The sequence below is a fragment of the Motacilla alba genome, chromosome Z (assembly GCF_015832195.1).
Source record: "Motacilla alba alba isolate MOTALB_02 chromosome Z, Motacilla_alba_V1.0_pri, whole genome shotgun sequence".
NCBI classification, from domain to species: domain Eukaryota; kingdom Metazoa; phylum Chordata; class Aves; order Passeriformes; family Motacillidae; genus Motacilla; species Motacilla alba.
Genome location: NC_052046.1, coordinates 33965445 through 33987924, shown reverse-complemented (window position 1 = coordinate 33987924; position 22480 = coordinate 33965445). Strand labels below are relative to the sequence as shown.

The 22480-nt window shown below is 38.4% G+C and overlaps 1 protein-coding gene across 4 annotated transcripts in view; it reads left to right on the top strand.

The window, feature by feature from the left end:
- ZNF608 (zinc finger protein 608) overlaps positions 1 to 22480 on the top strand; it is an 84546-nt gene that overhangs the window by 50313 nt on the left and 11753 nt on the right. The window lies entirely within an intron of this gene.

Sequence of the window (22480 nt, the reverse complement as noted above, 5' to 3'; positions counted from 1 at the left end):
CTGCAAACCTTTGGTTTGATACAGTACACTCTCAAGAAAATGTCATGGCTATGAAGTGCTGATCTTCAGAGAGACAGTGCTTGAAAACTAGCAAGCTCTGGTGTAGATCTTCCTCTGTAATCTTCAATACTTTCTGGTGAGGAAAAAATTATTTTTACATCATGTCTTTGGGAGACAGAGCCAACATTTTGCTTTAATCCCTACTCTTCACTGAACTGGACTTCAGTTCCTCTCTTGTGAAGTCTTACCACCTTCAGCTGTCAGTGCGATGAAGTAGCATGAAAATTGCTATCATTATTATCCTGGAAAGACACTTTCCCAAGAGAACATATTGCTATATGATATCACTATCATCTTAGTAAGTAAAATACTACTGAAGAACAGGATGAAACACAAGTGTATTTCCTGTGTTTGGTGTCTTGGTTTTCATTTTTGTCTTGGTTTTCATTTTTATCTGGGGAGACCCCTAAACACCCCCAGGTATAAATACTGTCAAAGTGGCTAAAATGTATTCAGGATTAAAATGTCCTTGTGCTAAACACTACACAAGAACCTGCAGACCTGAGTCAGAGAAGCAGATAGTTGAATCTGACAGTTTTCAAAACATCACAGTACAACTTCCATGTGTAAAGGAAAAAGGCATCTGCGAGTCAACAGTGGGGTCTTTGTATTGGTGCTGTAGCACCAATGACTGCATAAAAAACCTCTGGTGTTCTCTAATTATATTAGATGTACCTTCCCATTGACTAGCTCATTTTCTTTAGACCACCAACATCACATCTAACCTGCAGCCTTTTTTCCCCTCAGTCTCCTTCCTACCCTCCCCCAAATGTATGGTGCATGTGTATTCATGTTTTTGCTTTCTGCTCACGGAGATATCCAGCTGGGAAAATATAGTGTGTACAATACTTTCTGCCTTCAACTGACATTTCTCATAAATTGCAACAGAAACACTGCTATCAGCAGCTAAATAGCAGGTATAATACAGCTCTACATAGCAAGTCTCAGCAGGACACAGAAACTATGGTTACCAAATTTCCAGAGAGAAAGGGTTGGGAGGCAGAGTTTTTATATAAGAATAACTGTGGAAGGGGAATGAGAAACATTTAAAATGGATTCATTGAAAGCTGCCTTAAAAAAAGAAAAAAAAAGGCTTATAGAGGCTGACTCAGTGCCTTCACATTCACTTTTTGCTGAATTGTTGCTTTAGAAGACCTCACAAGAGGTTTCTATTATAAGCAATGCAAAACAGTCTTTCCAAGCTGGTCCTTAAAAACACCCCTACCCTCCACACACATTCCTTGAAATACTTTTTGGAAAATATGTAATACTTAACTGTTGCTGTAGTATAAAGTGTTTATGACAGAATGCCTGGGTCAGCCACAGTGCATTTATGGTTTGATGGAAATAGACTAGTAAATATCATTATGTTCCTAATCACAGGATTTAATAAGTTTGATTTTGCCCTCAGCTCTATTCAAACTCAAATCTTGACTGGAAAAGGCTAGAATACAACCTCACAGCATAGGCTAGAAAACATATCACAGTATTTATTGGCATAGGATTTTTTTAGGTTTTCTTTTCATGTATTGGGGTTATTTTGGTTTTTTTTTTTGTTGTTGTTGTTGTTTTTTTGGGGTTTTGTTGTTGTTGTTGTTGGTTTTTTGTTTTTTGGGGGTTTTAAAATTGTTTGTTTTGGGAGCTTTTGTTGTTTTGAGAGTTTTTTTAGTTGGTTTGAAGAGGATATGAAGCCAGATGAGATCTTGTTTTTCACAGGTTGGTCTGTTCTTTGTGACTGGTGTAGAAAGGGCAGGAAACAATGATCTTAAGTATTGACAAGAGAGATTCAGGCGAGATAGAGGAAGGATAATGAGGCTGTGGAGTAGGTTGTCTAGCAGTTTGTGGAGTCTTCCATTAAAGAAAAGCCTATATGAACATTTTTCAGGATAGATGCTGATACTGCTTCAGAAGTAGGAGGGAGGTGGACTGGGCAACTACTGAAGTCCTCTTTGCTCTGTAGTCCAGTTCTGAGAGTAGGACACTTTTGGATCTAGTTTTCATTTTGGGCTTTTGTTTTATTGTTTTGGGGTTTTTTTTGGTTTTTTTTTGTTTTGTTTTTGTTTTTTGTTTTTTGTTTTTTTTTTCTTTTTTTTTTTTTGCTTTTCACATGGAGATTTCCTAGGAAATTAGGACATGGTGTGTCACCTTCCTGCTTTTTTTTCCCCCCTTAGATTAAAAATTAGTTGAACAGCATTAGTGAAATATTTTTAAAAGACCGTAAAAAAGAAATTGTTCTGCCTAAACAAGGACTATATATAAATTATAGCAGACAGCTATTAATCAAGGACTCATGGAACAGAGAACAATTTCTTATGGACAGCCTAATGAAGACCAACTGTTGAATACATACAGCTAAAGGAAAAATAAGGAGAGAGTGCAGGTACTCTTTGCTAGGAAGTTACCCATGTGCTTGGCTTCAGCTTTAATTTTTCATATCTAGCTAGTAAATACCTCATCATTTTGAAGGATGCTTCTCCAGTAACCTTTGTGTTTTGCAACATTTCAATCTTTCAAAGCTGTCTTAAGACGAGTGAGGGAAGGCAGTGTTGTAAACACAGTACAGCATATTGAGATACAAGAATGCCAATCAAGTCTGAGGAAGGCACGTAAATAACACTAATCTTCCATTGGTTTCAGTTGAGAGACTAATAAGGATATACTGCTCTTCTTCAGTTTATCAAACTATTTTCAATTGAATGTTTTCTAGCAGTAAAACATTCCATTCTTCATTAGTATTTTTGTTCTTTTCTTCGGGTGGTATTGGTTGTATGCTGAGTTCTAGTTGGAGAGAGCTTAAAAAAAACAACTCTTCAAGGTCTCAAAGACATGGCCAGGTCTATTTTATTTATGCTATCCATAAGACAGTTGGCAGACAGCCTTCAAGAGACTGAGTTTAACTCTTAGTCTTCCCACTTTTCTCATTCTTCCTACCATCCAATGCTAATAGTATTTAATGTTTTCCTAGTTTTGTGTTGTTTTCCTTGTAGCCGATACCCCTGTGACAGAGAAAGAGTAATAGTGAACTTTACCACTGTCTTCATTTGAAAAGACAGATGTCTGCTAAGGAGGGCAAGAGCCTCTCTTGAAATGGAAAATGTAAAGCCCCTCCCTCCAAATTATTATAATTTTGAAATTAAGGGACTCTCAGGCAAAGATATGGGAGTAGGAGTAACAGTTCTTTATCAGGAAAAAATAAAAATAAAAATGCAGTAATACAAAGCAACACTGACAGAGTCAGAATTCAGCCTGACGCCCTGTTGGTCAGGGTGTTGGTAGCAGTCCAATTGAAATGTTGGCTGCAGTCCTCCTCCAGTGACAGGTGTGGTTGTGTTGAAGCAGTGATCATGTAGAAGGGTGACGTTTTCCTCTGAAGGTCCAGTGGTGGTGTACGTGGGCCTGGTCTTCCTCTGGGAATCCAGTGGGAAAAGGCTCCCCTGTGTTCCTAATCTCACATTATATCCAGGTAGGAATGCTTGCCTCCTGCCCTGGGCAGAGCATCTCCCAATGGGATGATCTAATTTTATCAGTCATGCAGTGAGACTCGATGGCCCACTAACAGAAGATATTTCCTGGAGGGAGGATTGGTTGTGGAAGAGATAAAGAAAACTGCCCAATTAACAGAAAATAACCGCCCCACTTCCAACAAATGGGAATAGAATACACACCCCCAGGCACATCTTGCATTGCAATCTAGGACAACCACTAAAGTTCTCTTTGATTCATCCTTCATTAGGGTTTTTTCCACAGTCTTCCCTAACACTTCTGAAGTTTTAGGAAGTCTAAGTATCTCATGAATTTCTCAGTTGGTCAGCCATATAGTTTTGTCAAAGAGCAGTCATTAGCCATTTTGTTATCTAACCGTGAATCTCGTGGCAGTGAGCAACTAGCTTACAAATGCTTTACCTTTCTCTCTGTCCAGTCTCTCTAAAAGAAAGATGTTATCTCACAGACATCAAGAAAAAGCCTCATACTTCTCTAATAGTGAAGGCACATAATTTACTGTCTCCCATTGTGAAGACCTCTAAGAAAAAAAATCTTTAACCAATAAGCACATAACTTTTGATTGTGCCTGCTACATTCTCTAGGCAGGATAGGTGAAATGTAGAGTCAGAAAAGTAAGTTTAAAGCTGTTTAAAATCTAGACACAGTTTCATCCTTTATGTCTCAATGATCTTTACGATCACTGTGAATCTCTGAAATCCAGATAAATTTGGAAGGTTCTTTATGAAATGCCTTTGCTTTCAAACACAAAGACCGAAATTGGCTTAAATCTTACTAGAAGTGATCTTCCTTGACTGTCATGTGATGGTTAAGTGTTGGAGAGAATAAATTATCTTTTTAATCTCCGAGTGTTTCTGACAGCCTTCTGTAGAGTACAGCCCCCTATCCTTGAAGGTCTATGGACTAATTTTCAGCAATTCCCAAAGATACTGAGAGTGGGTATATTAAATCCCTTAAGAAAGACATATCAGAGAAAAAGAGGTCTTATTTTTCTAAAACACTGGCTGTTGACTTGGGAAATTTAAAAGTACTTGAAATAAACTTAGTTAATATAATTTCACATGGAATAATTTCTGAACTACCTTAGTCTAGCTACCCAAATAATCACCTTGCAGTCTTTTGGTTTAAGGATATTTTACTTCCAGTTGCCCATTTTTCAAGTCTACCAGATTTGTCTTTTGTCTTTTTTTTTTTTTTTTTTTTTTTGTCTGAAGCAGAGTCAAGTCTTTGGACTAGTCTATAGGTGATTAAAAATAATTTCAAAATTCAGAAAAAGTACATTAAACTTTTTGAAATAAATAGTTGTTAAATTGATATTTATGAAATACAGATACATGAGCATGCTTATATCTTCAAGATCCTATCAGTGTAGACAATGTACATATAGTCCTTATGAACTCTTTGGTCAAGTTTGCATTTCTAATGGAACAAATGCAGATTCTGGTGTTCTTAGAAATAGTTCTTAGTCACTTGGCAGTTTTATCAAGGGAAAAAGGGCCTTTTCAGAGGACCAAAGCTCAAAGTAATATAACCTTGCAAATCTTACAGGAAAGTTAGAATGCATCTGTTGGGCAACAGAGTATCTTTGCCCTAGAGAGTTTTTCAATGGAATTCTGCTGTTTTAAAAACATCCAAATGAAGGGTAAAGGTATCATCTTTCTACCAGCCTACCAATCCTCAACTGGAAAGAGATCACAAAAACTTTATGTGGATTTCTTTTGGTGTAGCTCTTTTGTGTCCTCCAGCCTTCTTCCTTGGAATCTGATTCTGTTCACCAAGCAGTCTTTTTATCTGTCTATCCCCAGAAGGTTTCCTGCTAAAAAGCAAATGTTTCTAATTGTGCATGGGCCTATGCAAAATGAAATAAGGCTTCTGAAAAGTAAGATGCTAATTGGATTTGGGCTGTCTCTAATATGATTGATGAAGGGGAAAAGACAAACCCTCTACAAATGTATTCCTTGAACACATTAAAATCCCAGGTTTTTGGTTGTTTGGTTTTTTTAAATTAGTCTGGTAGCCATATTATGTAGTTTCAGATTTTTGTTAACAAGAATATATCAGTTCCTCTTATTAAATCTGCAGTCTTCAAATCTTCACTAGTGTCCCTTGTTTCAAAGGCAAGTTTCTTCCTTCCTTAGAGTTTTCATAGTTAATTGTAATTTTCTTTCACAAAATGACATTTATGGAAGATTTTCAACCAGAACTGGAAAGGTCTTCCAGGAGAAAACATCCCTTTACCAGTGGACACCAGTCCTAATTTTGTTCAGCTCCCAAAAGAGGCAAAAGACGTCTATATTCTTGTGTCCCTGAAGAGTTAAAACAAATATGTGGCCTTACATTGATCTCTAGTACTCTTCTCTGTCTAGAGGTCACAGGGGGAATTCTGTGATAAGAAATGCAGCCTCTAAGCAATTATTTGAATAAAATACTCAAAGATCATTGAGAGAACCTCTGAACACAGTGAAACTGTGAGGAAAAAGTGCCACAGCCTTGGCTGCCTTCTGGGTGAGGAGAGAGGCTTCTGCCGGAGATTTGAAAAAGGCAGCCAACTGTCATTCCTTTCACACCTTCCTGAAGTGTTACAAACTTCTTGTTGTGGCATCTGTTGTTACTGGATTTGGTTGTCTACTGCTCAGAGATGCAGTTCATCAACAGGCAGCTCATAGGTGGAGACATATGGAGTCTGACTTTTTTTCCTCACTGCCACCCTTCCTTTGTCAGTGCTGGTTTTTTTTTCTTACCTGATGAAATGCCCTGAATCTGAGAGATTCTACTTTACCCTTTCTTTTAAGTGCCCTTAATCTGCTGGTGAATATTGCACAGGAAGCATAAGAGAACAAAAGGCAAATACAGTATCAGTTTTTGCTGATTACTTTTGTGGTACCAGATAGTCATCTTCATAAAATCATAGAATATGCTGAGTTGGGAGGGACCCACAGGGATCATCAAGTCTAACTCCTGGTCTTATGCAGGACACCGCAAGAGTCACACCACATGCTGGAGGGCATTGTCCAAATATTTCTTGAACTCTGTCAGTGTTGGTGCCGTGACCTCCTCCCTGGGAAACCTGTTTCAGTGCCCAAGCACCCTCTGGGTGAATTAACTTTTTTTCTAATATTGAACTTAAACTTCCCCTGAAACAACTTCAGGCCACTCCATCATGTTCTGTCACTGGTCACCAGGCTGGAGAGAGGAGGGTCTGCCCCTCCTCTTCTCCTCATGAGGAAGTTGTAACTGCAGTGAGGTTTCCCCTCAGTCTCCTCTTCTTCAGGCTGAACAGACCAAATCACCTCAGCCACTCCTCACGCAGCTTCACCCCAAGGCCCTTCACCATCCTCGTGGCCTCCTTTGGACACTCTCTAACAGCTCAATTCATTTTTGTGTTGTGGCGCCCAAAACTGCCCCCAGCACTCGAGGTGAGGCTGCCCCAGTGCAGAGCAGAGCAGGACAATCCCCTCTCTTTCCCAGCTGGTGATGCTGTGCCTGATGCCCCCAGAATATCCTGTCTGCCAGGGCACTGCTGACTCATGTTCAACTTGCCATTGACCAGCACTCCCAGATGCAGGGCCCTTCCTGCACTGATTTCTTCTGTCCAGCCTCTCATTCCCCAGTCTGTCTGTACATCCAGGGTTGTCCTCTCCCAGATGCAGAATCCAGCACTTCCCCTTCCCCTTGTTAAACTTTTTATGGTGGGTGATTACCAATCTCTTCAGGCAACCTTGTCTTCTGAAATACAAGACTCCTCTTCATAAGACAGGTAGGTGAGTTGAAAGATCCTAACTATATAAATAGTGTGGAGAGCCAAGAGGAGAAGAGCATCTTACCATGCAGTTGTCTCCCAGCCAGCTGGAGGGTGAATATCTCCCACATTGAACCCCCACAATCTTCAGGGGTATAAGAAAAAATGCATTGGCTAAATGTACTTATGAAACCACATTCACAGGCTAGAACTGAGGGAGGTAGATTTTTTAAGGATTTGACACATCACCCTGGCATTTCATGAAAGAGGAGGTCCATTTGAGATATACAGAATATTCCATGTAGTAAATGACGGCACTATTTCCCTTGCTTCCATCCTGACAGAAACCATTAGCTATAGTGGATTAGCTGCTGTCTGAGTGGAAGTTGTTCTGACAAGGACGATCATGTAAGGAGTGAGCTGTAGTTTTATATTAGCAGAGAGATCAGAAAACTAATGCATCAGAGGATTTGAAGAGAAAGAACAAAACATTCCCAGAAGCCTTGCTTTTGTGGCCTGTCAGAAGCAGCTTTCTTCATGTGGCCAGAAAGAACATAAATGACAATAAAACATGGAGTGAAGAGTTGTACTTAATCTGACTAAATGCTATACATAAAGTTTTTATCAGTCTTTTCTGCTCCTGCTGTTACAGGCATATATTTTCAGGCATTCCACTAATTTCCCCCTCTCTCTTGCTACTAGGCAGGGGTTGCAAAAATTCAAATTTGTTGATATTTTCAGTACCATAAATAGAGACTGAAGGATAATACTAGTATGACCCTAGTTCAGACATGAGATTTCTTTCCTTCCCCCCCTTCCCCCATCAGTTATACTACATTACTAATCACTCACAGTGTAGTGGTGATTGAGTTTACAAGCATTGTCATCACAAAGATGGGAAATGAAAATGTTTTTTGCCAAAATTCATGAAGAAGTAGCAGGTGAGGTGTGGAAATCAGAATTAGGCCCTTGGGGTTTTTGGTCAGTGTATGGTGTGCTCTCCAACACAAATGTGCATAGTAGAATGAAGGAAAGTATTTTCCTCATTAAATTGTGTGGCAAGGACGTAAAACAAACCACACAGCTTGTACTACAAAGTTTTTATTGCTTTATAAATTTTATTGAGGTAGAAATTAACCAGTTTCCCCAGTGTTTTAAGCAGAATCAGTTTGTGTTTTTTGACACGGGGAAGCTCAACTGTGCTTGAGAATAGATCTGTTTTCTGTTAGAAAAGGCTGCACTTCAGAGAATTTTTTAACAGTATAACTTGTATTGACTTGATGCACCATGTTTAAGAATCTGTGGTTTGGGTTTTTAATTTAGCAACAACAGTTTTTTCTACCTGATCGGTTTTATGATAAGCAGTGAAGTATCATCAAAGAGGTTCCGAATAATAAGATAACCACTCTGAGCAGCAACAGATGTGCCAAAGTCAAAAAATATTTATCTGTATTTCCAAAAATTTTTCAGCACTGCATCCACGTTAGGTCCTCTGCCATGTTTATTGAAGCATTTGAACCATGTTTTCCTGATCATTTAGGGAGGACTGTTCAGTCATGGGCATCTTGTGTTGTGGCAAACATATTCAGGATTGTCTTTCATTTAAGCTGTATTATTCATTAACAGATTTAAGCTGCCCTAATACATGCAGAACTTACACAGCTTTATTTGGGTGCTTCAATACAGATACGTCCATATTTGAAATGGAAGCTTAATGATCTGTGACTATCTGAAAAACGAAAATGTATAGGCAGAGCCCTTGAAACGTCACCCATCTTTTTTCTCTTATTTTTACAATAATGATTGTACAAGATGGGATTTGCATCTCTGAGCAATGACTTAAATACTTCCAAATCTCCTTGAAATCAATCTTGTGTGTTCATGCATGCAGATTGAAAACCATGACTTTGAGATTTACGTTCTGTGAATAAAATTTACGTTCCCTGAAAAGCAAAGAAGGCTGTCATTTCATGCTTCCTAACCTTCATTGTCTATTTCACTTCAGCAGAAGCCCTGTGCGCCTGCGCACAGTCTTGAGGAACAGCTTTCTGCTCTGTCAAATTTTGGTTCATAAAAGCCCTATTTTCTTTATTGTGTTTACCTATTACATCTGTAAAATTTATTTAAGCTGTGACAAATTTCTCTTTTGGGCCCAGAGTATGAATGAAGAACAGCCATTAGGCTGTTGGTAAAAGATTTGTTGGCTATGATTATTCATTAAATGGTAAGGGTCTGTAGGTGAGGCTAGCTGTCTAAAGCTGCTCTGAGTAGGTGGGTTATGGACTGTATTTAGTGAATATACATCATCAGGGAGATAAATGTGCTTCAGCAGCCTTTTGTTTTGTTCAGCTAAAATGGGTGTTGATTTTGGAAAGCTCAGCAAAATCACTGTCATTTTTCCAAATTAGGTATCATTCAGAGTACCCATGAAAAACAGCATTTAGCTTAAATATAGCAGCATCTCTTGTCGGCTTTGTAAGTTGACAAGAATAGCATTACATTTATTTCCCTTAAAAAAAACCACTCAAACCTAACACAGTGCCTGGGAGTGAGAGCTAATTGACAGCACTGTAAATAGGAATCCTTGCACACTACAAGTCCTGTACAATCCCAGGTGCTGCAGTGCTTAACTTTTCACACTGCTTGGCTGTTTTTTTTCAGTCACATTTTATGTCCCAAGAAATGTAATGTCAGTACTATTTAAAAGAAAGGAAATAAAAGAACATTTGTAAAGATAAAAACCTGAGTTACTAATACTGTGACTGTTTGATCTACAGTGTCTACATAAATAAATTGAAAGATCCACTATATTTTTACTTTTTATTGTGCTGTTCCAGCACCACCAATGCTTACTGCTCTGTTTATTCAGATGTTCACCAAAATAACTGTGAAACTTCATTTTCACCACAATCTGAAAACAAGCCATTTGATGGACTGTGAATTATGAGTTCTCATTCTTTAGGGCGTAAATATGCTTTCAGCTGAAAGCCAGGGGGGGAGTGGAATCCTTCATTTGAAATAAGCTTTTAGTCTGCACTTGATCTCCTCTGGTTTTGTATGAAAAGCCACATTGGACTGAATGACAGCTGAAAAGGCAAGCTGCTGTGTCAGAGGATTTAGCAGAGGGAAACTGCTGTTCTTTCAGCCAGCATCTTCCCAGAAAGCTCTCTGGGTCTTCAGTGCACTTGTGAAGCTGGAGCACTAAAAATATGTGGATGAAACATTTTAATTGAAAATATGTCTCACTGCCTTAGTCCTGGTGTTCAGATTTTAGAAAGTAAATGATTCTTCACTTTATGGCTACCAGTTTCTTGTCTGTAATTTAATATGAGATGATGCTTTCCTAAAAGCTGAAGTTACAATGGTGGAATCATCTAAGGCTACAGCTAAGTTAATTTTAAAAGTCACCACCACCCCCCCCCCCCCCCCCCAAAAAAAAAACCCCAAAAAACCCACCAAAAAAAAAAAAAGCCCCAAAAGAGAAGGAAGACTTTGCCAACTGCAAAATCTAGTCATATTACACAATCCTTGAAATTCTTACAGGAAAAAGGTTTTTGTGTGTGCGGCAACAGCACCTGTTGGTGGTATTAAGATTTATGCATGCAGCTGAAATCATACAGAGTTGTTTAAAATTAAGAATAATGAAGGACAAATGTTTTCAAATACAAGTCAGTGTTCTTCCATGTCACACATGTAGAAGTCCCAATTAAATGATCTTCAGACCTCAGAACAACACTAGGAAAAATTACATCATGATTAGTTCTGAAAGTGTTTTTCCATTTTGAGCACAATGTGATATTGATCTTGAAATACTGTAGGGTGACCAAAGAAGAAAATATTCATTTGTCCACAGTTAGCATGGCACAAATCCACTAGGGATATTTTTAATCAAACCTGTTATGGTCACTGATTTTCTAATACATGAGCTATATTGTGGTACATGACAACGTATGTATGACAGTTCTGTGTGACCGAAAGATTGTTCATATTGGTGTGCATAGAACTACCTTCCAAAATCTTTCGTATTAAGTAAAGATGACAATTCTGTCTGTTTCAGTGTTACACCTTTCTTTCAGGTACGTTTGAATCTAAGGACTGATCTTTGTTATCTATGATTATTAGCAATTAGTAATGTGTTGCTTTCAAGAAAAAGGCTTTGGGGCCATTGTTTTACGGCTCAGAGTCAATAAAACCTGAGCTGCTCATAATAGCCCTTCTTTCTCATTGAAGCCTTGGACTTGCTCTAACTTCATCAGAGCAGAGGAAGAAAAGAATAATGTGAACAATAGGAGCCCTGGAGTTTGACTTAAGCCTAATGTGAGGAGGCTGTAAAAGCTGTCAGGGAGCTTGATTGATTGGCTCTTGGACTGCAGTCCTCAATGCAAAGCACTAATGTTCCTGCCTCTTGTGAGAGGGCTGGATGTGTCACCTGGGGTCAGAGCTTATCAGCCTCAGGGGCCAGCATTTCAGATGAGGCCAAAATACAGTCAATAATTTATACAGAAATTTGTGTATAGATTCTGGAGTAAAGCAAGCTTTATCTTGAAACTGTTTGTCTGACTAAAGAAGTAATTAAGTTGTGTCTGAAAGTCCAGTCCTTCCCCCTGCCCCTTAGTGACATGGGAAAAAAATCTCCCAGTATAGAAATATGTGTTTCTGTCATTGTGCTGATTGTGCTTTTGATGAGGGAGAGCATGCCTATGATAATCCTTTATGGGATGTTACTATGCCAAAAGAAACATAGAGATTTTTAGCTGATTATATTAGGTTTCCTAGCATCCTAAGTTTTTGCCTGCATTTTATGCAACACTGGGCTGTCTTCAGTGTCTAAATGGTTTTGTTTCTAAACCTATGAGGGTCAAAGGTTGATCAGCTCCAATGCATGAAAAAGCCAAGAGAAGCTGTAGCAGAGACGTACATCACAGCAGGCCTGGGTAAACTATCCAGGCTGCTATTAATAAAGTTAAGAAACTGGGACAGCATGCACAAAGGATTCTTACAGGAAAATTGTTGAACCAGTTGCTGACAAGAGAAGATAAGTCTCACAGAAAGTATACTCATCTCTAGTGGGTACTCATTTTGCTGGAAGCTTGCCTTTGCATTGCATCAGTATTGTCAAGCACCTGGAGTAAGCCAGCTGGTTAACTAGATGCTTTACTACTTTACCCACTTAGAAGACAATTTAAAACATAGGGAAAAAAATCATGGCGAACTTCTCTGCAGAATTTTGACACCACTAAAATAGGTTAGCTGACAAGTAATCCACTTTTGTTCTGTCCCAGCAAAATTACTACTTCACTTCAGTAGATGCTAACAAAAGCCCTTTTACCTTACTTCTGCTCAAGGAGAACACTGTTAGTCACAGTTCATTAGGCTTGTTTACAAAACTGAACTGGTTTCTTAAGTGTGTAACTGAAACACTTCTGACTGCTGGGGGCATCTTTTCCACCACAAAATTGCAAGAATTTCGTAATGGGAAGGATAACACTGCCTATTATTTTTCAAAGAAAATAACTAGTTCGTGGTATAAGTGCAAAAATTACGTAGTTTCGTGGTTTTCAAATGTAGAAGGTGAGGTTTCAAGCATAGTTTGGTTTATAATCTGTTAGCTATAATAACAAAAGACCTTAAAATTAGGTTACAACAAATCCTAAACCATAGCAATTATGTAGGAAGAAGAGCCCCAGATTTGTAAGGTTCTTTATTTGCTCTTTTTTATACAGAGGAAAAATGGGAGTGCTGGGCCTGGCCACACTAATTGCTTTTTGATCCATTAGTGGGAAAGAGTTAGAAGAAAGAGAGTTCATCATTCACACTTGCAGTTTACATAGAACTGTGTACACCTAATGCTTGACTATACACCACTTTCATCTTTATGTATTTTGCCATGAGATTTCTTGGTGGCATACTACTGTATTAAGATCTTGACAAAGTTTATATCCCCAAATATAAAGGATGTGTCCCTGTAAGTCCCACAAACTAAATGAAAGAAGAGTTATTTGTCTCCCATTAGCTGTTGCAGGAAAACCTGAGGGAGTTCTGCAGACAAAATCCCAGATGTTTTTATTTCCCTTCCCTTTGTCTTGGATATGTCTGTTGTAGGTGTTTACTTACCCTTTTCCCAAGCTGAAGACAATGAAGACTTCATGAAATCAGTGAAGCTTAATACAGAGAGTGAGCGAGTGAGAGAGAAAGATGTAAAATGCAGTTCAGTAGATTTCAATGTTTTCAGCCGCTGCTTTAAATTGCTGTTTTAAATTCTAGTGAGTGGAATAATAGAGAAGTTATCATGTCTACTAACTGCAGTTGGCCTTTGTAAAGAATGGCTTGTTAGGAGGCTTTATGATTTACTGAGGCCCACAGCTGGCTGCCAGCAGAGCTACAGGAGTGTGTTCTCTCTTGGGTCTGGAAGCTAGAGATGAAAAGGATCCAAAGCTGGCACAAAAGCAAATAAATGCTTTGACTTTAAATAAAGCATCATAATTTATAAGGGGCTCTGCTTCTCAGTCCCAGTGAGGTACATGGATCAGCAGCAGCTCTTTGAGGTTGAACAGAATTGTCTGTCTGGCTCGAGTGCAATTCTGGTATCTGCAGTTTACAGATTTGGAAGAATTTTCATGGTTTGGGATTGGAATTGTTTCTTTATTCATGCTGTTTCTTTTCCATAAATTGTCTCTCTTCTGTCTTCCATTTCTTTATGTTTCATTAGCTACTCTACTGTTTGATAAATAATTGTACCAGTGTTTGCACCTGGCAGCTCTTTATCATGATGTACAGCACTGGGAAACAAATTACCAAAGACACCTGAAGGTTTATAGGTGCATTTTGGCATCTGTTACTTGCTTGGGATTTACTCATCACGTTCCTGCAGTAGCAGAGTTCAGAGCTGGGAGACAAACTTGTATTGAGATGCCCTAATACTTGCCTTAGGAAGAAAAAAAAAGATCTGAGCTCCTTAAGAGGTTTTGGAGGGTTTGCCAGATTTTTTTTATAGATACACACACATATGCATACACACATAAATTTATACCAGCTTCCCCATTTCTGCAGCTGTTTCTCAACAGTCTGCTGATGAAAACAGTATTTCTGTGGTCTGGTGTCTGAGAAGAAGCATGGAAATGAGGCAGATAATTCTTAAAAGGAACTCCTGAATGCTTGTCTGGCTGAGAAAAAAAATTGTTTTGGTTTTCTCTTTTTTTGGCCCTACTTCTTGTATTGAAACAATAGCTCTTTCCCCCATGGTCCAGACTTGTTTTGCTTTGCTATTTATTTGCTCTTAAGGGAGAAGGAGTTTGGGAGAGAGGTAAGTAGCTGAAGAGTTCCTGTAATTAATATAAGGTGCAGGAAGCAAGTGTGACAGATTAGTTGAAAAGCCCTGTATTCTGTTGCTTATGTCAAGTGACATATGGTCCTGGAGTATGAGCAAAGGCAGTGGATTGTGGGGCTTCTTTTTCTTTTGCTCCACAAGAAGTCAGAAGAGTGTCCATGTGTTCAACAGGCCAGCAATATAGAAGCTGAAATAACACTCCTTGAGAAGTGAGTGGAAAGCTCAGGGGATTACAGAACAGCATTTCCTTCTTCTAAAATTGAGACTGTGGCACTTTTCAGTGTCAGGCTATGTGAATCACAGTTATGATTACTGAAGTAAAAAAGAAAAAAAATCTGCTAGAAACAGAATACTTTATTTCTGAAACAGATACCGTTTTCTTCAGAACACACAGATGTTAAATTATTTTCAATTGCATTTTTAGTATCAGCTGATATAAAGTAAGACTGCAGTTTTATTCTCAGGCTGAAGTTAAAAAGTGAAGTTGTTCAGTTACTCTGGCCAAAGAAAAAGTAAGGGCTGCACAAAAACGAGCTCTTTAGTTGTACTCCAGAGGTCAGAAGCCTATGGTTAGTTTATAATAACATTAAGTGCACATTTTCTTATAAACACTGCAGTCATGTGGTCTGACATTCAAGAGGTGTAACAGCAATTTATCCAAAAGTTTTCCTAATCCTGCCAAATTCTAATCACTTTGATAAAAATCTGGCAGGAGAAAATTATGTGGGTTGGTGTGGCCTCATAGTTATCAAAATCACCACTCTAAATAGCTCATATTTTAGTAGAACTATTTAGTTATCGATAAATCTGCAAGCCATTTGGGACCCAATCTGATGTAATTTCTGGGTTATTACACAGTTTTCATTGAGACTTTCGTTGGTCTTTCAATGAGTGTGAAATTTAATCTTATATTTGATTAGGACCATTCATGTTTCTTTTGGCTTTCGATTTTTATTTAGATCTTGGTCACTGGTTATTTTTTAGGCAGACCAGCTTTAGAAGAAATTTTTGTACTGAAAAAAAATGTAACAGTTATCATTATAACTAATAAGGGACATGAGCTCTTAGATTAGATGCTGTCCTGTGTTCCAGAACCAACCTGCCCCCTGCATTTCAGTCATAGCTTTGTCCAAAGAAACTGTCATTTCAGCTAACCTCAGCTACATGTCTTCCTCACATGCTGGGTTTTTTTTATACTAAAGCTGGAAAAGGGTAATGTTGCTAGGGAGGCAGGAAAAAGAAATGAAACCAGAGCTTCTTTTAGCTGACCATTCAACTGGATATTGACCAGCTGTCTTCATGAGAAAGAAATAGATGGTGGTGAATAAGCTAGAGTCTAGTTTTCCAAGAAGTTCAATGATTTTCCCAAATCAATACAGCCCATGAGGCTTCAGAACAAAGGATGCAGGAGACATGACAGTGATGGAAGTAGCTTGTGTTCTTTTGAGTATTAAGCACATGGGCTCATGGGGAAATAGGATTTCTTCAGTTATTGCAGTGTTTATTCTTTTATATGCACTGGGATAAACTTCTAGATTAAGAAAATCTATTACAGTAATTATTAGGTGGGATTAAAAAGTTGTCTGCTTGATGGCCCTGCTCCATGTTTCCAAGAGCTACTCCTCACTGTAGAATTGCAGCTTCTTTTTTGAATGCAAATGGGAGTATGTAATACAAGTCCAGGGAATAGGTTCTATAAAACAGCTATTTTTAAACTAAGGTAGTAGTTCCTACTTTCAATATTACCTTTATTTTACCAATGACTTCATAATGAAAAGAAAAGGAAGGGTATGACATTCAAATAAAGTATCCATGAAATGTAGGTTGTCATTACTCAGAACTTACTGGAAATCACACATTGGTCTTACTCTGTTAGGCTGCTGCAAAAGCCACTGTAGTTTGTAGCCCAGCTTTAGCCACCAGCAGGGCAACATTAACTAAAATAGCAGGGTTTAGCCTCTCAGCCCTCTGACCTTTAAACTTGCTATACTTTCATAAAGTACAGAATGCAGAATTAACACCACAGCTAAGCGCTTCAGTGATTTATGACTACACTAGCAGTATTACATTATGCTTCTTTTCCTTGATGAATCTTCTCATCTTCATTGCTGTGTACAGTATTTGTTCAGATAAAAGTCCAGTGCCCAGGATGACTAATTGCAGATCTGTGCACCAGATGGTCTGATTACAGGATGTGGTTAAAGTGACTTTTCAAACATTCTGTGCTGCAATAGGGCTCTTAAAAAAAAAAAAAAAAAAGCCCAAAAATCCTACCAGCAAACTAAAACAAACAAACAAACAAAAAGCCCACCAGTCTTGCATTTCCAGGCCACCTGACAATCATTACATCCTCAGGCTGGCTGATGTTGATGCTGGTTACATGTGCACCTGCTGTAGATGTAGTTAAGTTCTTGTGCCATGCTAGACAGAGAGTGTGATTAAAGTAGTAAATAAACTGTACATCTCCTCCCAGATCAGCATTCAGTGTATAAGATGTGGCTTCATACCTAGAGTGTCTTCTGATCATTTTAGATTACTTTCTGGATGGAAGCAATCAGGGAGGAATAAGCCATTTGCATTGCAAGTCTAATATAAAAATTGTTCTGTGTTTTTTATTCCCAGATGAATTGCATGTGTATATGTGGATGTGGGATTGATGATGATGTGGCAGATATGGTGGTTGTGAGGCAAATGAGTTGTACAGCTTTTACTAAACCAGTGGCAACAAAAAATCTTGAGATAATCCTAAGAATATAGATTTTCATCTTGCAGCTTTTTGCATTTCATATATTTTAGCTATTGTTAGAGAGTGATGTCAGATAAATATGTGTGGGACCAAAGAAATTGCAGTGCCAGACGTGGAATAAAACATGTTTAATTGGTGGGGGTGGTGTACTCACTGATGACAGATATGCCATGGTTTGGCTATCTCAGGCATGTCTGTATTATTTGTACTTGGCATGGCAGGGACATGAGGCAAATCAAATTTGACTTGCAAACATATTTGTGGATTCACTAATCATGAAGATACAAGGAACTGATTATGTTGAAGTGTTACAAGTAATGCTTGTAACAGTAATCAAGTGATCATGTGATGCTTCTTTATGCCAAGGATTGCATCTCAACCTTGAAGAACTACTATGCCACAGAGATTTTTGCTACAAAACCTTTAAAAAGTAATCTTTTAAAGAAGTAATCTTACTAAAATAGGTCTGGAAAGTGTACTACACTTTAGAGATCTTCCTCTAATATCAAGAAAAATTGTTTTAAAATGATAGGATAGTAAAGGTATTAGGCAGAACTGTTAATTTTGGAATTTTAACCACAGAGGATTACACTTACGTTTAAGGATAAGTGACTTATGTGACTTTTAAAATATATGTGACTTTTTATACATGCATGATTTCTGATGACTGAAAAGTAGACAAATCATTCCTAGTTTTGAAAGATCATGTAAATATTCTTCAATAAATCAGTTACAGAAGTGTTCAGAAAGACTTTGTGCAGATCTAGTTTCTCCAGAATTTTACAGATACTCTTGGCTGGATTCTCCAAGAGTAGAAGGAGCACCTCCTTTTGCAAAGATAGAGGCTCACCCTCTCAGACAACTGGTCTGCAGAGTTCCCTGGTGAAATAATCAGTTGGCACTAAACTAGGATTTTGTAGCATTTGCTGTGATCTGAACACAAAAGCAGCCTATGCTGTAAAAATCAAGTCAGGCTTTCCAATCTGATTAATTGAGTAGCGCCTACTTGTATTGAAATTTGAACATGTTCGTTTTCTAAAGGCAGTATTTTTAAAAGCTGGGGCCCGCATTTAAGGTAGTGATGTGATAATTTGATTCCTCACCACATGATCACATTTTCAAAATTTTGGATAAAAACATAAACATTATTGGCTTACGATCATTGCAGAAAACAGAGTCAAGAAAACAAAGAGATTAGTATTTTTTTAGACTAGGAACTTCAGGGGTTTTTTTGTCTTTAAATGAAGGAACCTTTGCAAGAGTGTAGCGATGTCTGCTAAACATGCAGTGCCAGAGTAATCCATATGAACAGTACCCTTACTTGGTGCTGAAAATGCCTTTGATACTGATGTTTTTATGTCAAAATAGCACATCTGCATTTCTTAGCAACAGGGTTATTTACTTCATTTCCAACTTGTGATGACATATTTCATTCTATGAGATATAATTAATAGTAAATAGCAAATTTTGGTTCTGACCTTTGTTATGCAGTCGCTGAAAAGGAGGAAGATGGGCCAGGGGAAGACGAGATACATCATATCCACAGAACTCATAAAAAGTGAGGTTTTTGCTGTAGGTTTCTGAAATTACTTTCTTACATACTACTTTTGTGACATGTGACCTGTCATTCCATAAGAAAATTCAAGTACAAATTGTCACAGTTGTTTCGTACATCACCTATCAGAAGTGCTTATGTAAAATGGTTGTGTGCTCCTATAAGCATGCGTTAGTTTTTCCTGCCTGAAAATTTTTTGCCATTAACATTTTGGTTATGATTATGGTGAGTAAAGAAATGGTACACATACTGTGAAGGAAAACAGCCAAATACAGAATCTTGTATTGTTCCTAAAAGGCTGACAACATTTGATGTTAAAGGAGGAGCTTCTAGTGGTGGGCACCAGATGACATCCTGGGTGTGCTGTTGTCATACATCAATGCTTTTGCATCTGATTCTGCCTTGGCTAACAATGGATTTCGGCAGAAAAACTACAGTAGGTGAACTCTAAAACTTTTGGGTAACATTACCCCATTTTCTGATGTTATAACACCATTTTGTAATTCCCACACATTCTGTACTTACTGTGTTTACTCTTTAATGATAAAGGGTAGCATGGGTGGTAACTTCAGAACTTTTAATTTTCATAGTCTTTTTTTGTTTTAATGTAGGACATATGAAACAGAAGACTGCAGAAAGTATTGCTAATTTCAGATATACTGTAACTGTGAATAATTATATAGTTTGCAAATGGAATGATCAGCCAAATTAAACCAAGAAATTTATATCTGTATTTTGGGGAGATAAGTTTTTCTCTATTACATCCACTTCTTATGAACTGTGCTCTGGTAATTTTCAAACTCTTAAAGATGACACCCCTAGTTGCTCAAAGAAGCATTTGTGTGTAGTGTATATTCACTGGTTTTTGATCCAACCTCACAAGAACAGAATTAGATATTTGGCTAGGTTTCTTCCTGAATTAGAATCTTAGAGAGTCCAAATATCCTCAGGTACGTTTTATTGCAAACACCTAATTTTTTTCCCCCATTCTTTAGTAATGAGTATTTTAAAAAGTTTAGCCTCTTGGGCTTTTTATAAGGTGAAAATGCATCTCTTGTTTCAGGTAATATGAAACCTGTGGGTTCCTCAGACTGTCTTTGCATTTTCTCTCTTGTTCAGGTAATGTTAAATAGGTTATTGCTATATGTAGTCAGATGTAATAGGAAGTCTCATTACAGGAGCTTCTTATGATTTGCACAGCCCCCAAGAAGTTTGGTCCTGTGTGTGTTGTGTTCCTTCACAAAATGAAGGGGGTACATGGGCACACAGGTGCACGGAGAGGAGCTGGAATGACCCTGAGGAAGGGCCAGTGTATCCCTGAGTGCATGGCCAGTGTACTCAGAGGTGATACTGGGAGTGAGCTAGGCACTGCTTTAGCATTGCCTCTGGGTCAGAGCAGGCTCAGCAGAGGTTTTTGGTTTGAGGTTGAACACTGTGCCAGGACAAACAGCACACCCTGATTATGAAGAATAATCCTTTCTCTTCAGCACTGCATCAAGTACATTGTGTGGACTACCAACTCAGTCATCTCCATTTTCATGTTCTGGTGCTTTGGCCTAATAAGCCTCTCCCAGTTGCACATTTCCTTAGATCAGTCCTACCTCCCATGTTACTTATATTCTCCTCACCCATTTCTGTGATAGTCTTGGAAGAGTAAACAAGTTACCTTCCCTGCCAGCTCTGTGGAGTCTTACATGTGGCTGAGTAATATGCTGTCCATTAGGGAAAGGAAGTGTATTCCTTGCCACAGCTAACACAGCATGGAGATTAATATTCTGTCCTACTTGCATGGGACTTTTGCTAAGCCTAACTAATTTAATGAGATGCTATATGTAGCAGATTTAAGGGAAGAAATTTTGAAATACTTTTGAAAGCTTTTGAAATACTGACTTTCTTACACGGGAAGGTCATTTAAGTGTCTTTGTAGAATTATTGAAATATGTATTGATTTCAGGGGTTTTTATTATTTTCACTATTGTATTGAATTGCCCTCTTTTCTGTCAATAGGTAACAAACTATCCCTAGGTCCAGTACATAAATAAATGAATAAAGTGCATGTAGAGATAGGCTAGATTACAAATATCAAGGAAGATGAAGACATAGGTGAGAATAAACCTTTATTAACACGTCCCCCCAAAAAAAATCCAAAATAAAACAAACAAACCACCACCCCTAAAAAAAACCCAAAACTCCAAACTCAAAAAATCCCCAAAAAAGTAACAATTACTTTTTAAAAAAAAGGATAAAAGTGAACTAGCTGGGGAAGAATAAACGACAAAGATAGTTCTTCAGTAATACTCCATGGAATGTCACAGAGCTCTCTTTGCTTGGTACTTTTAGGAGACTGGACAAATGCTGGTATGTGGGCTGGAGGTGTGCTGCTTGCAGATAGATGAGCTGCATGCCATAAAACAATTTACCAGTGGAAAATACTTGTGATTTTCACTTGGAGCCTTACAGGGTCACAGATGACAAGCTGTTGTAGTGGAAGAAAGGCATCAAAGATGCCAGAGAAGCATCTTTACAATCTCTTTTCTTTAGGCTATGAGTGGCAAGTGGGAACATAGAGCTGCTCATTGTAAGAAACCCCATTTCTACCAACAGATATTTCCTCTTGGACATACTGGGTTGTTCTCCTCTTCCTCCTCCTCCTCCCTGGACCCCAGCACCTCCTGGCTGCCTCCATGCCTAAGCAAGGGGCAACGTAAAGCAGCCTTGGTGTCTTTGCAGGCTGCCTAGTTTGCATGGGTCATAAAAATACAGCATGGCATTTTAACCCTGATCACAGAATCACAGAATCAGTTAGGTTGGGAAGGACGTCTGAGATCATCGAGTCCAACCTTGATCTAACACCACCCTGTCAAGTAGACCACGGGACTAAGTGCCACATCAAGTCTCTCCTTAAGCATCTTCACCATGGTCCCTCTAGGACCTGATGACACTGGCTGGAAGTGCAGTTTGTCTTTCATGCTTCAGACCAGTTCATTCCAGTGTGCAAAATTCCAGTTGCCTAATTGCAGGGAAAACCATATGGGAGATAAATTTCAAATCTGTTGCAGAGAATTTTCAAAGAAATCCCTTCTTCCCTGGTACCTGTGCTAACAGCATTTAAAATACTAACCTGCTTCTAAAAGACCCCTGAGGAAATAAGCTGCTGCTTGTGCGTTAACTTCATCTCAATGCAACAGAGAGGGATGGTTTTAGTGCAAAATTAGAAATTGCACTGTTAAGACAATGCAAAAAGATGGGCTGGAAACATTCTGGCACAATGCCATAATCATTTCTATTACAGAGACGCTGCAGATAGAATAAGGGAAGTGTAGAGGAAAAACAAGGCTGTCAGCTGCGAGTTGGTGTCTTCACACCTCTCATAAATTTGGAACATTTTGGATTGTGCCCTTTTTTGTTAGATAAAATGTATTTCTTATTTCCATGTGTGTTCTAATGAGAAGAGATGTCTGGTTCAATAATACTACCTTCTGTTTATCTGTGGCAGTTAATGAATTAAAGAGGTCATTATGCTGGCTAGTCCATAAACATGATGATAAATTA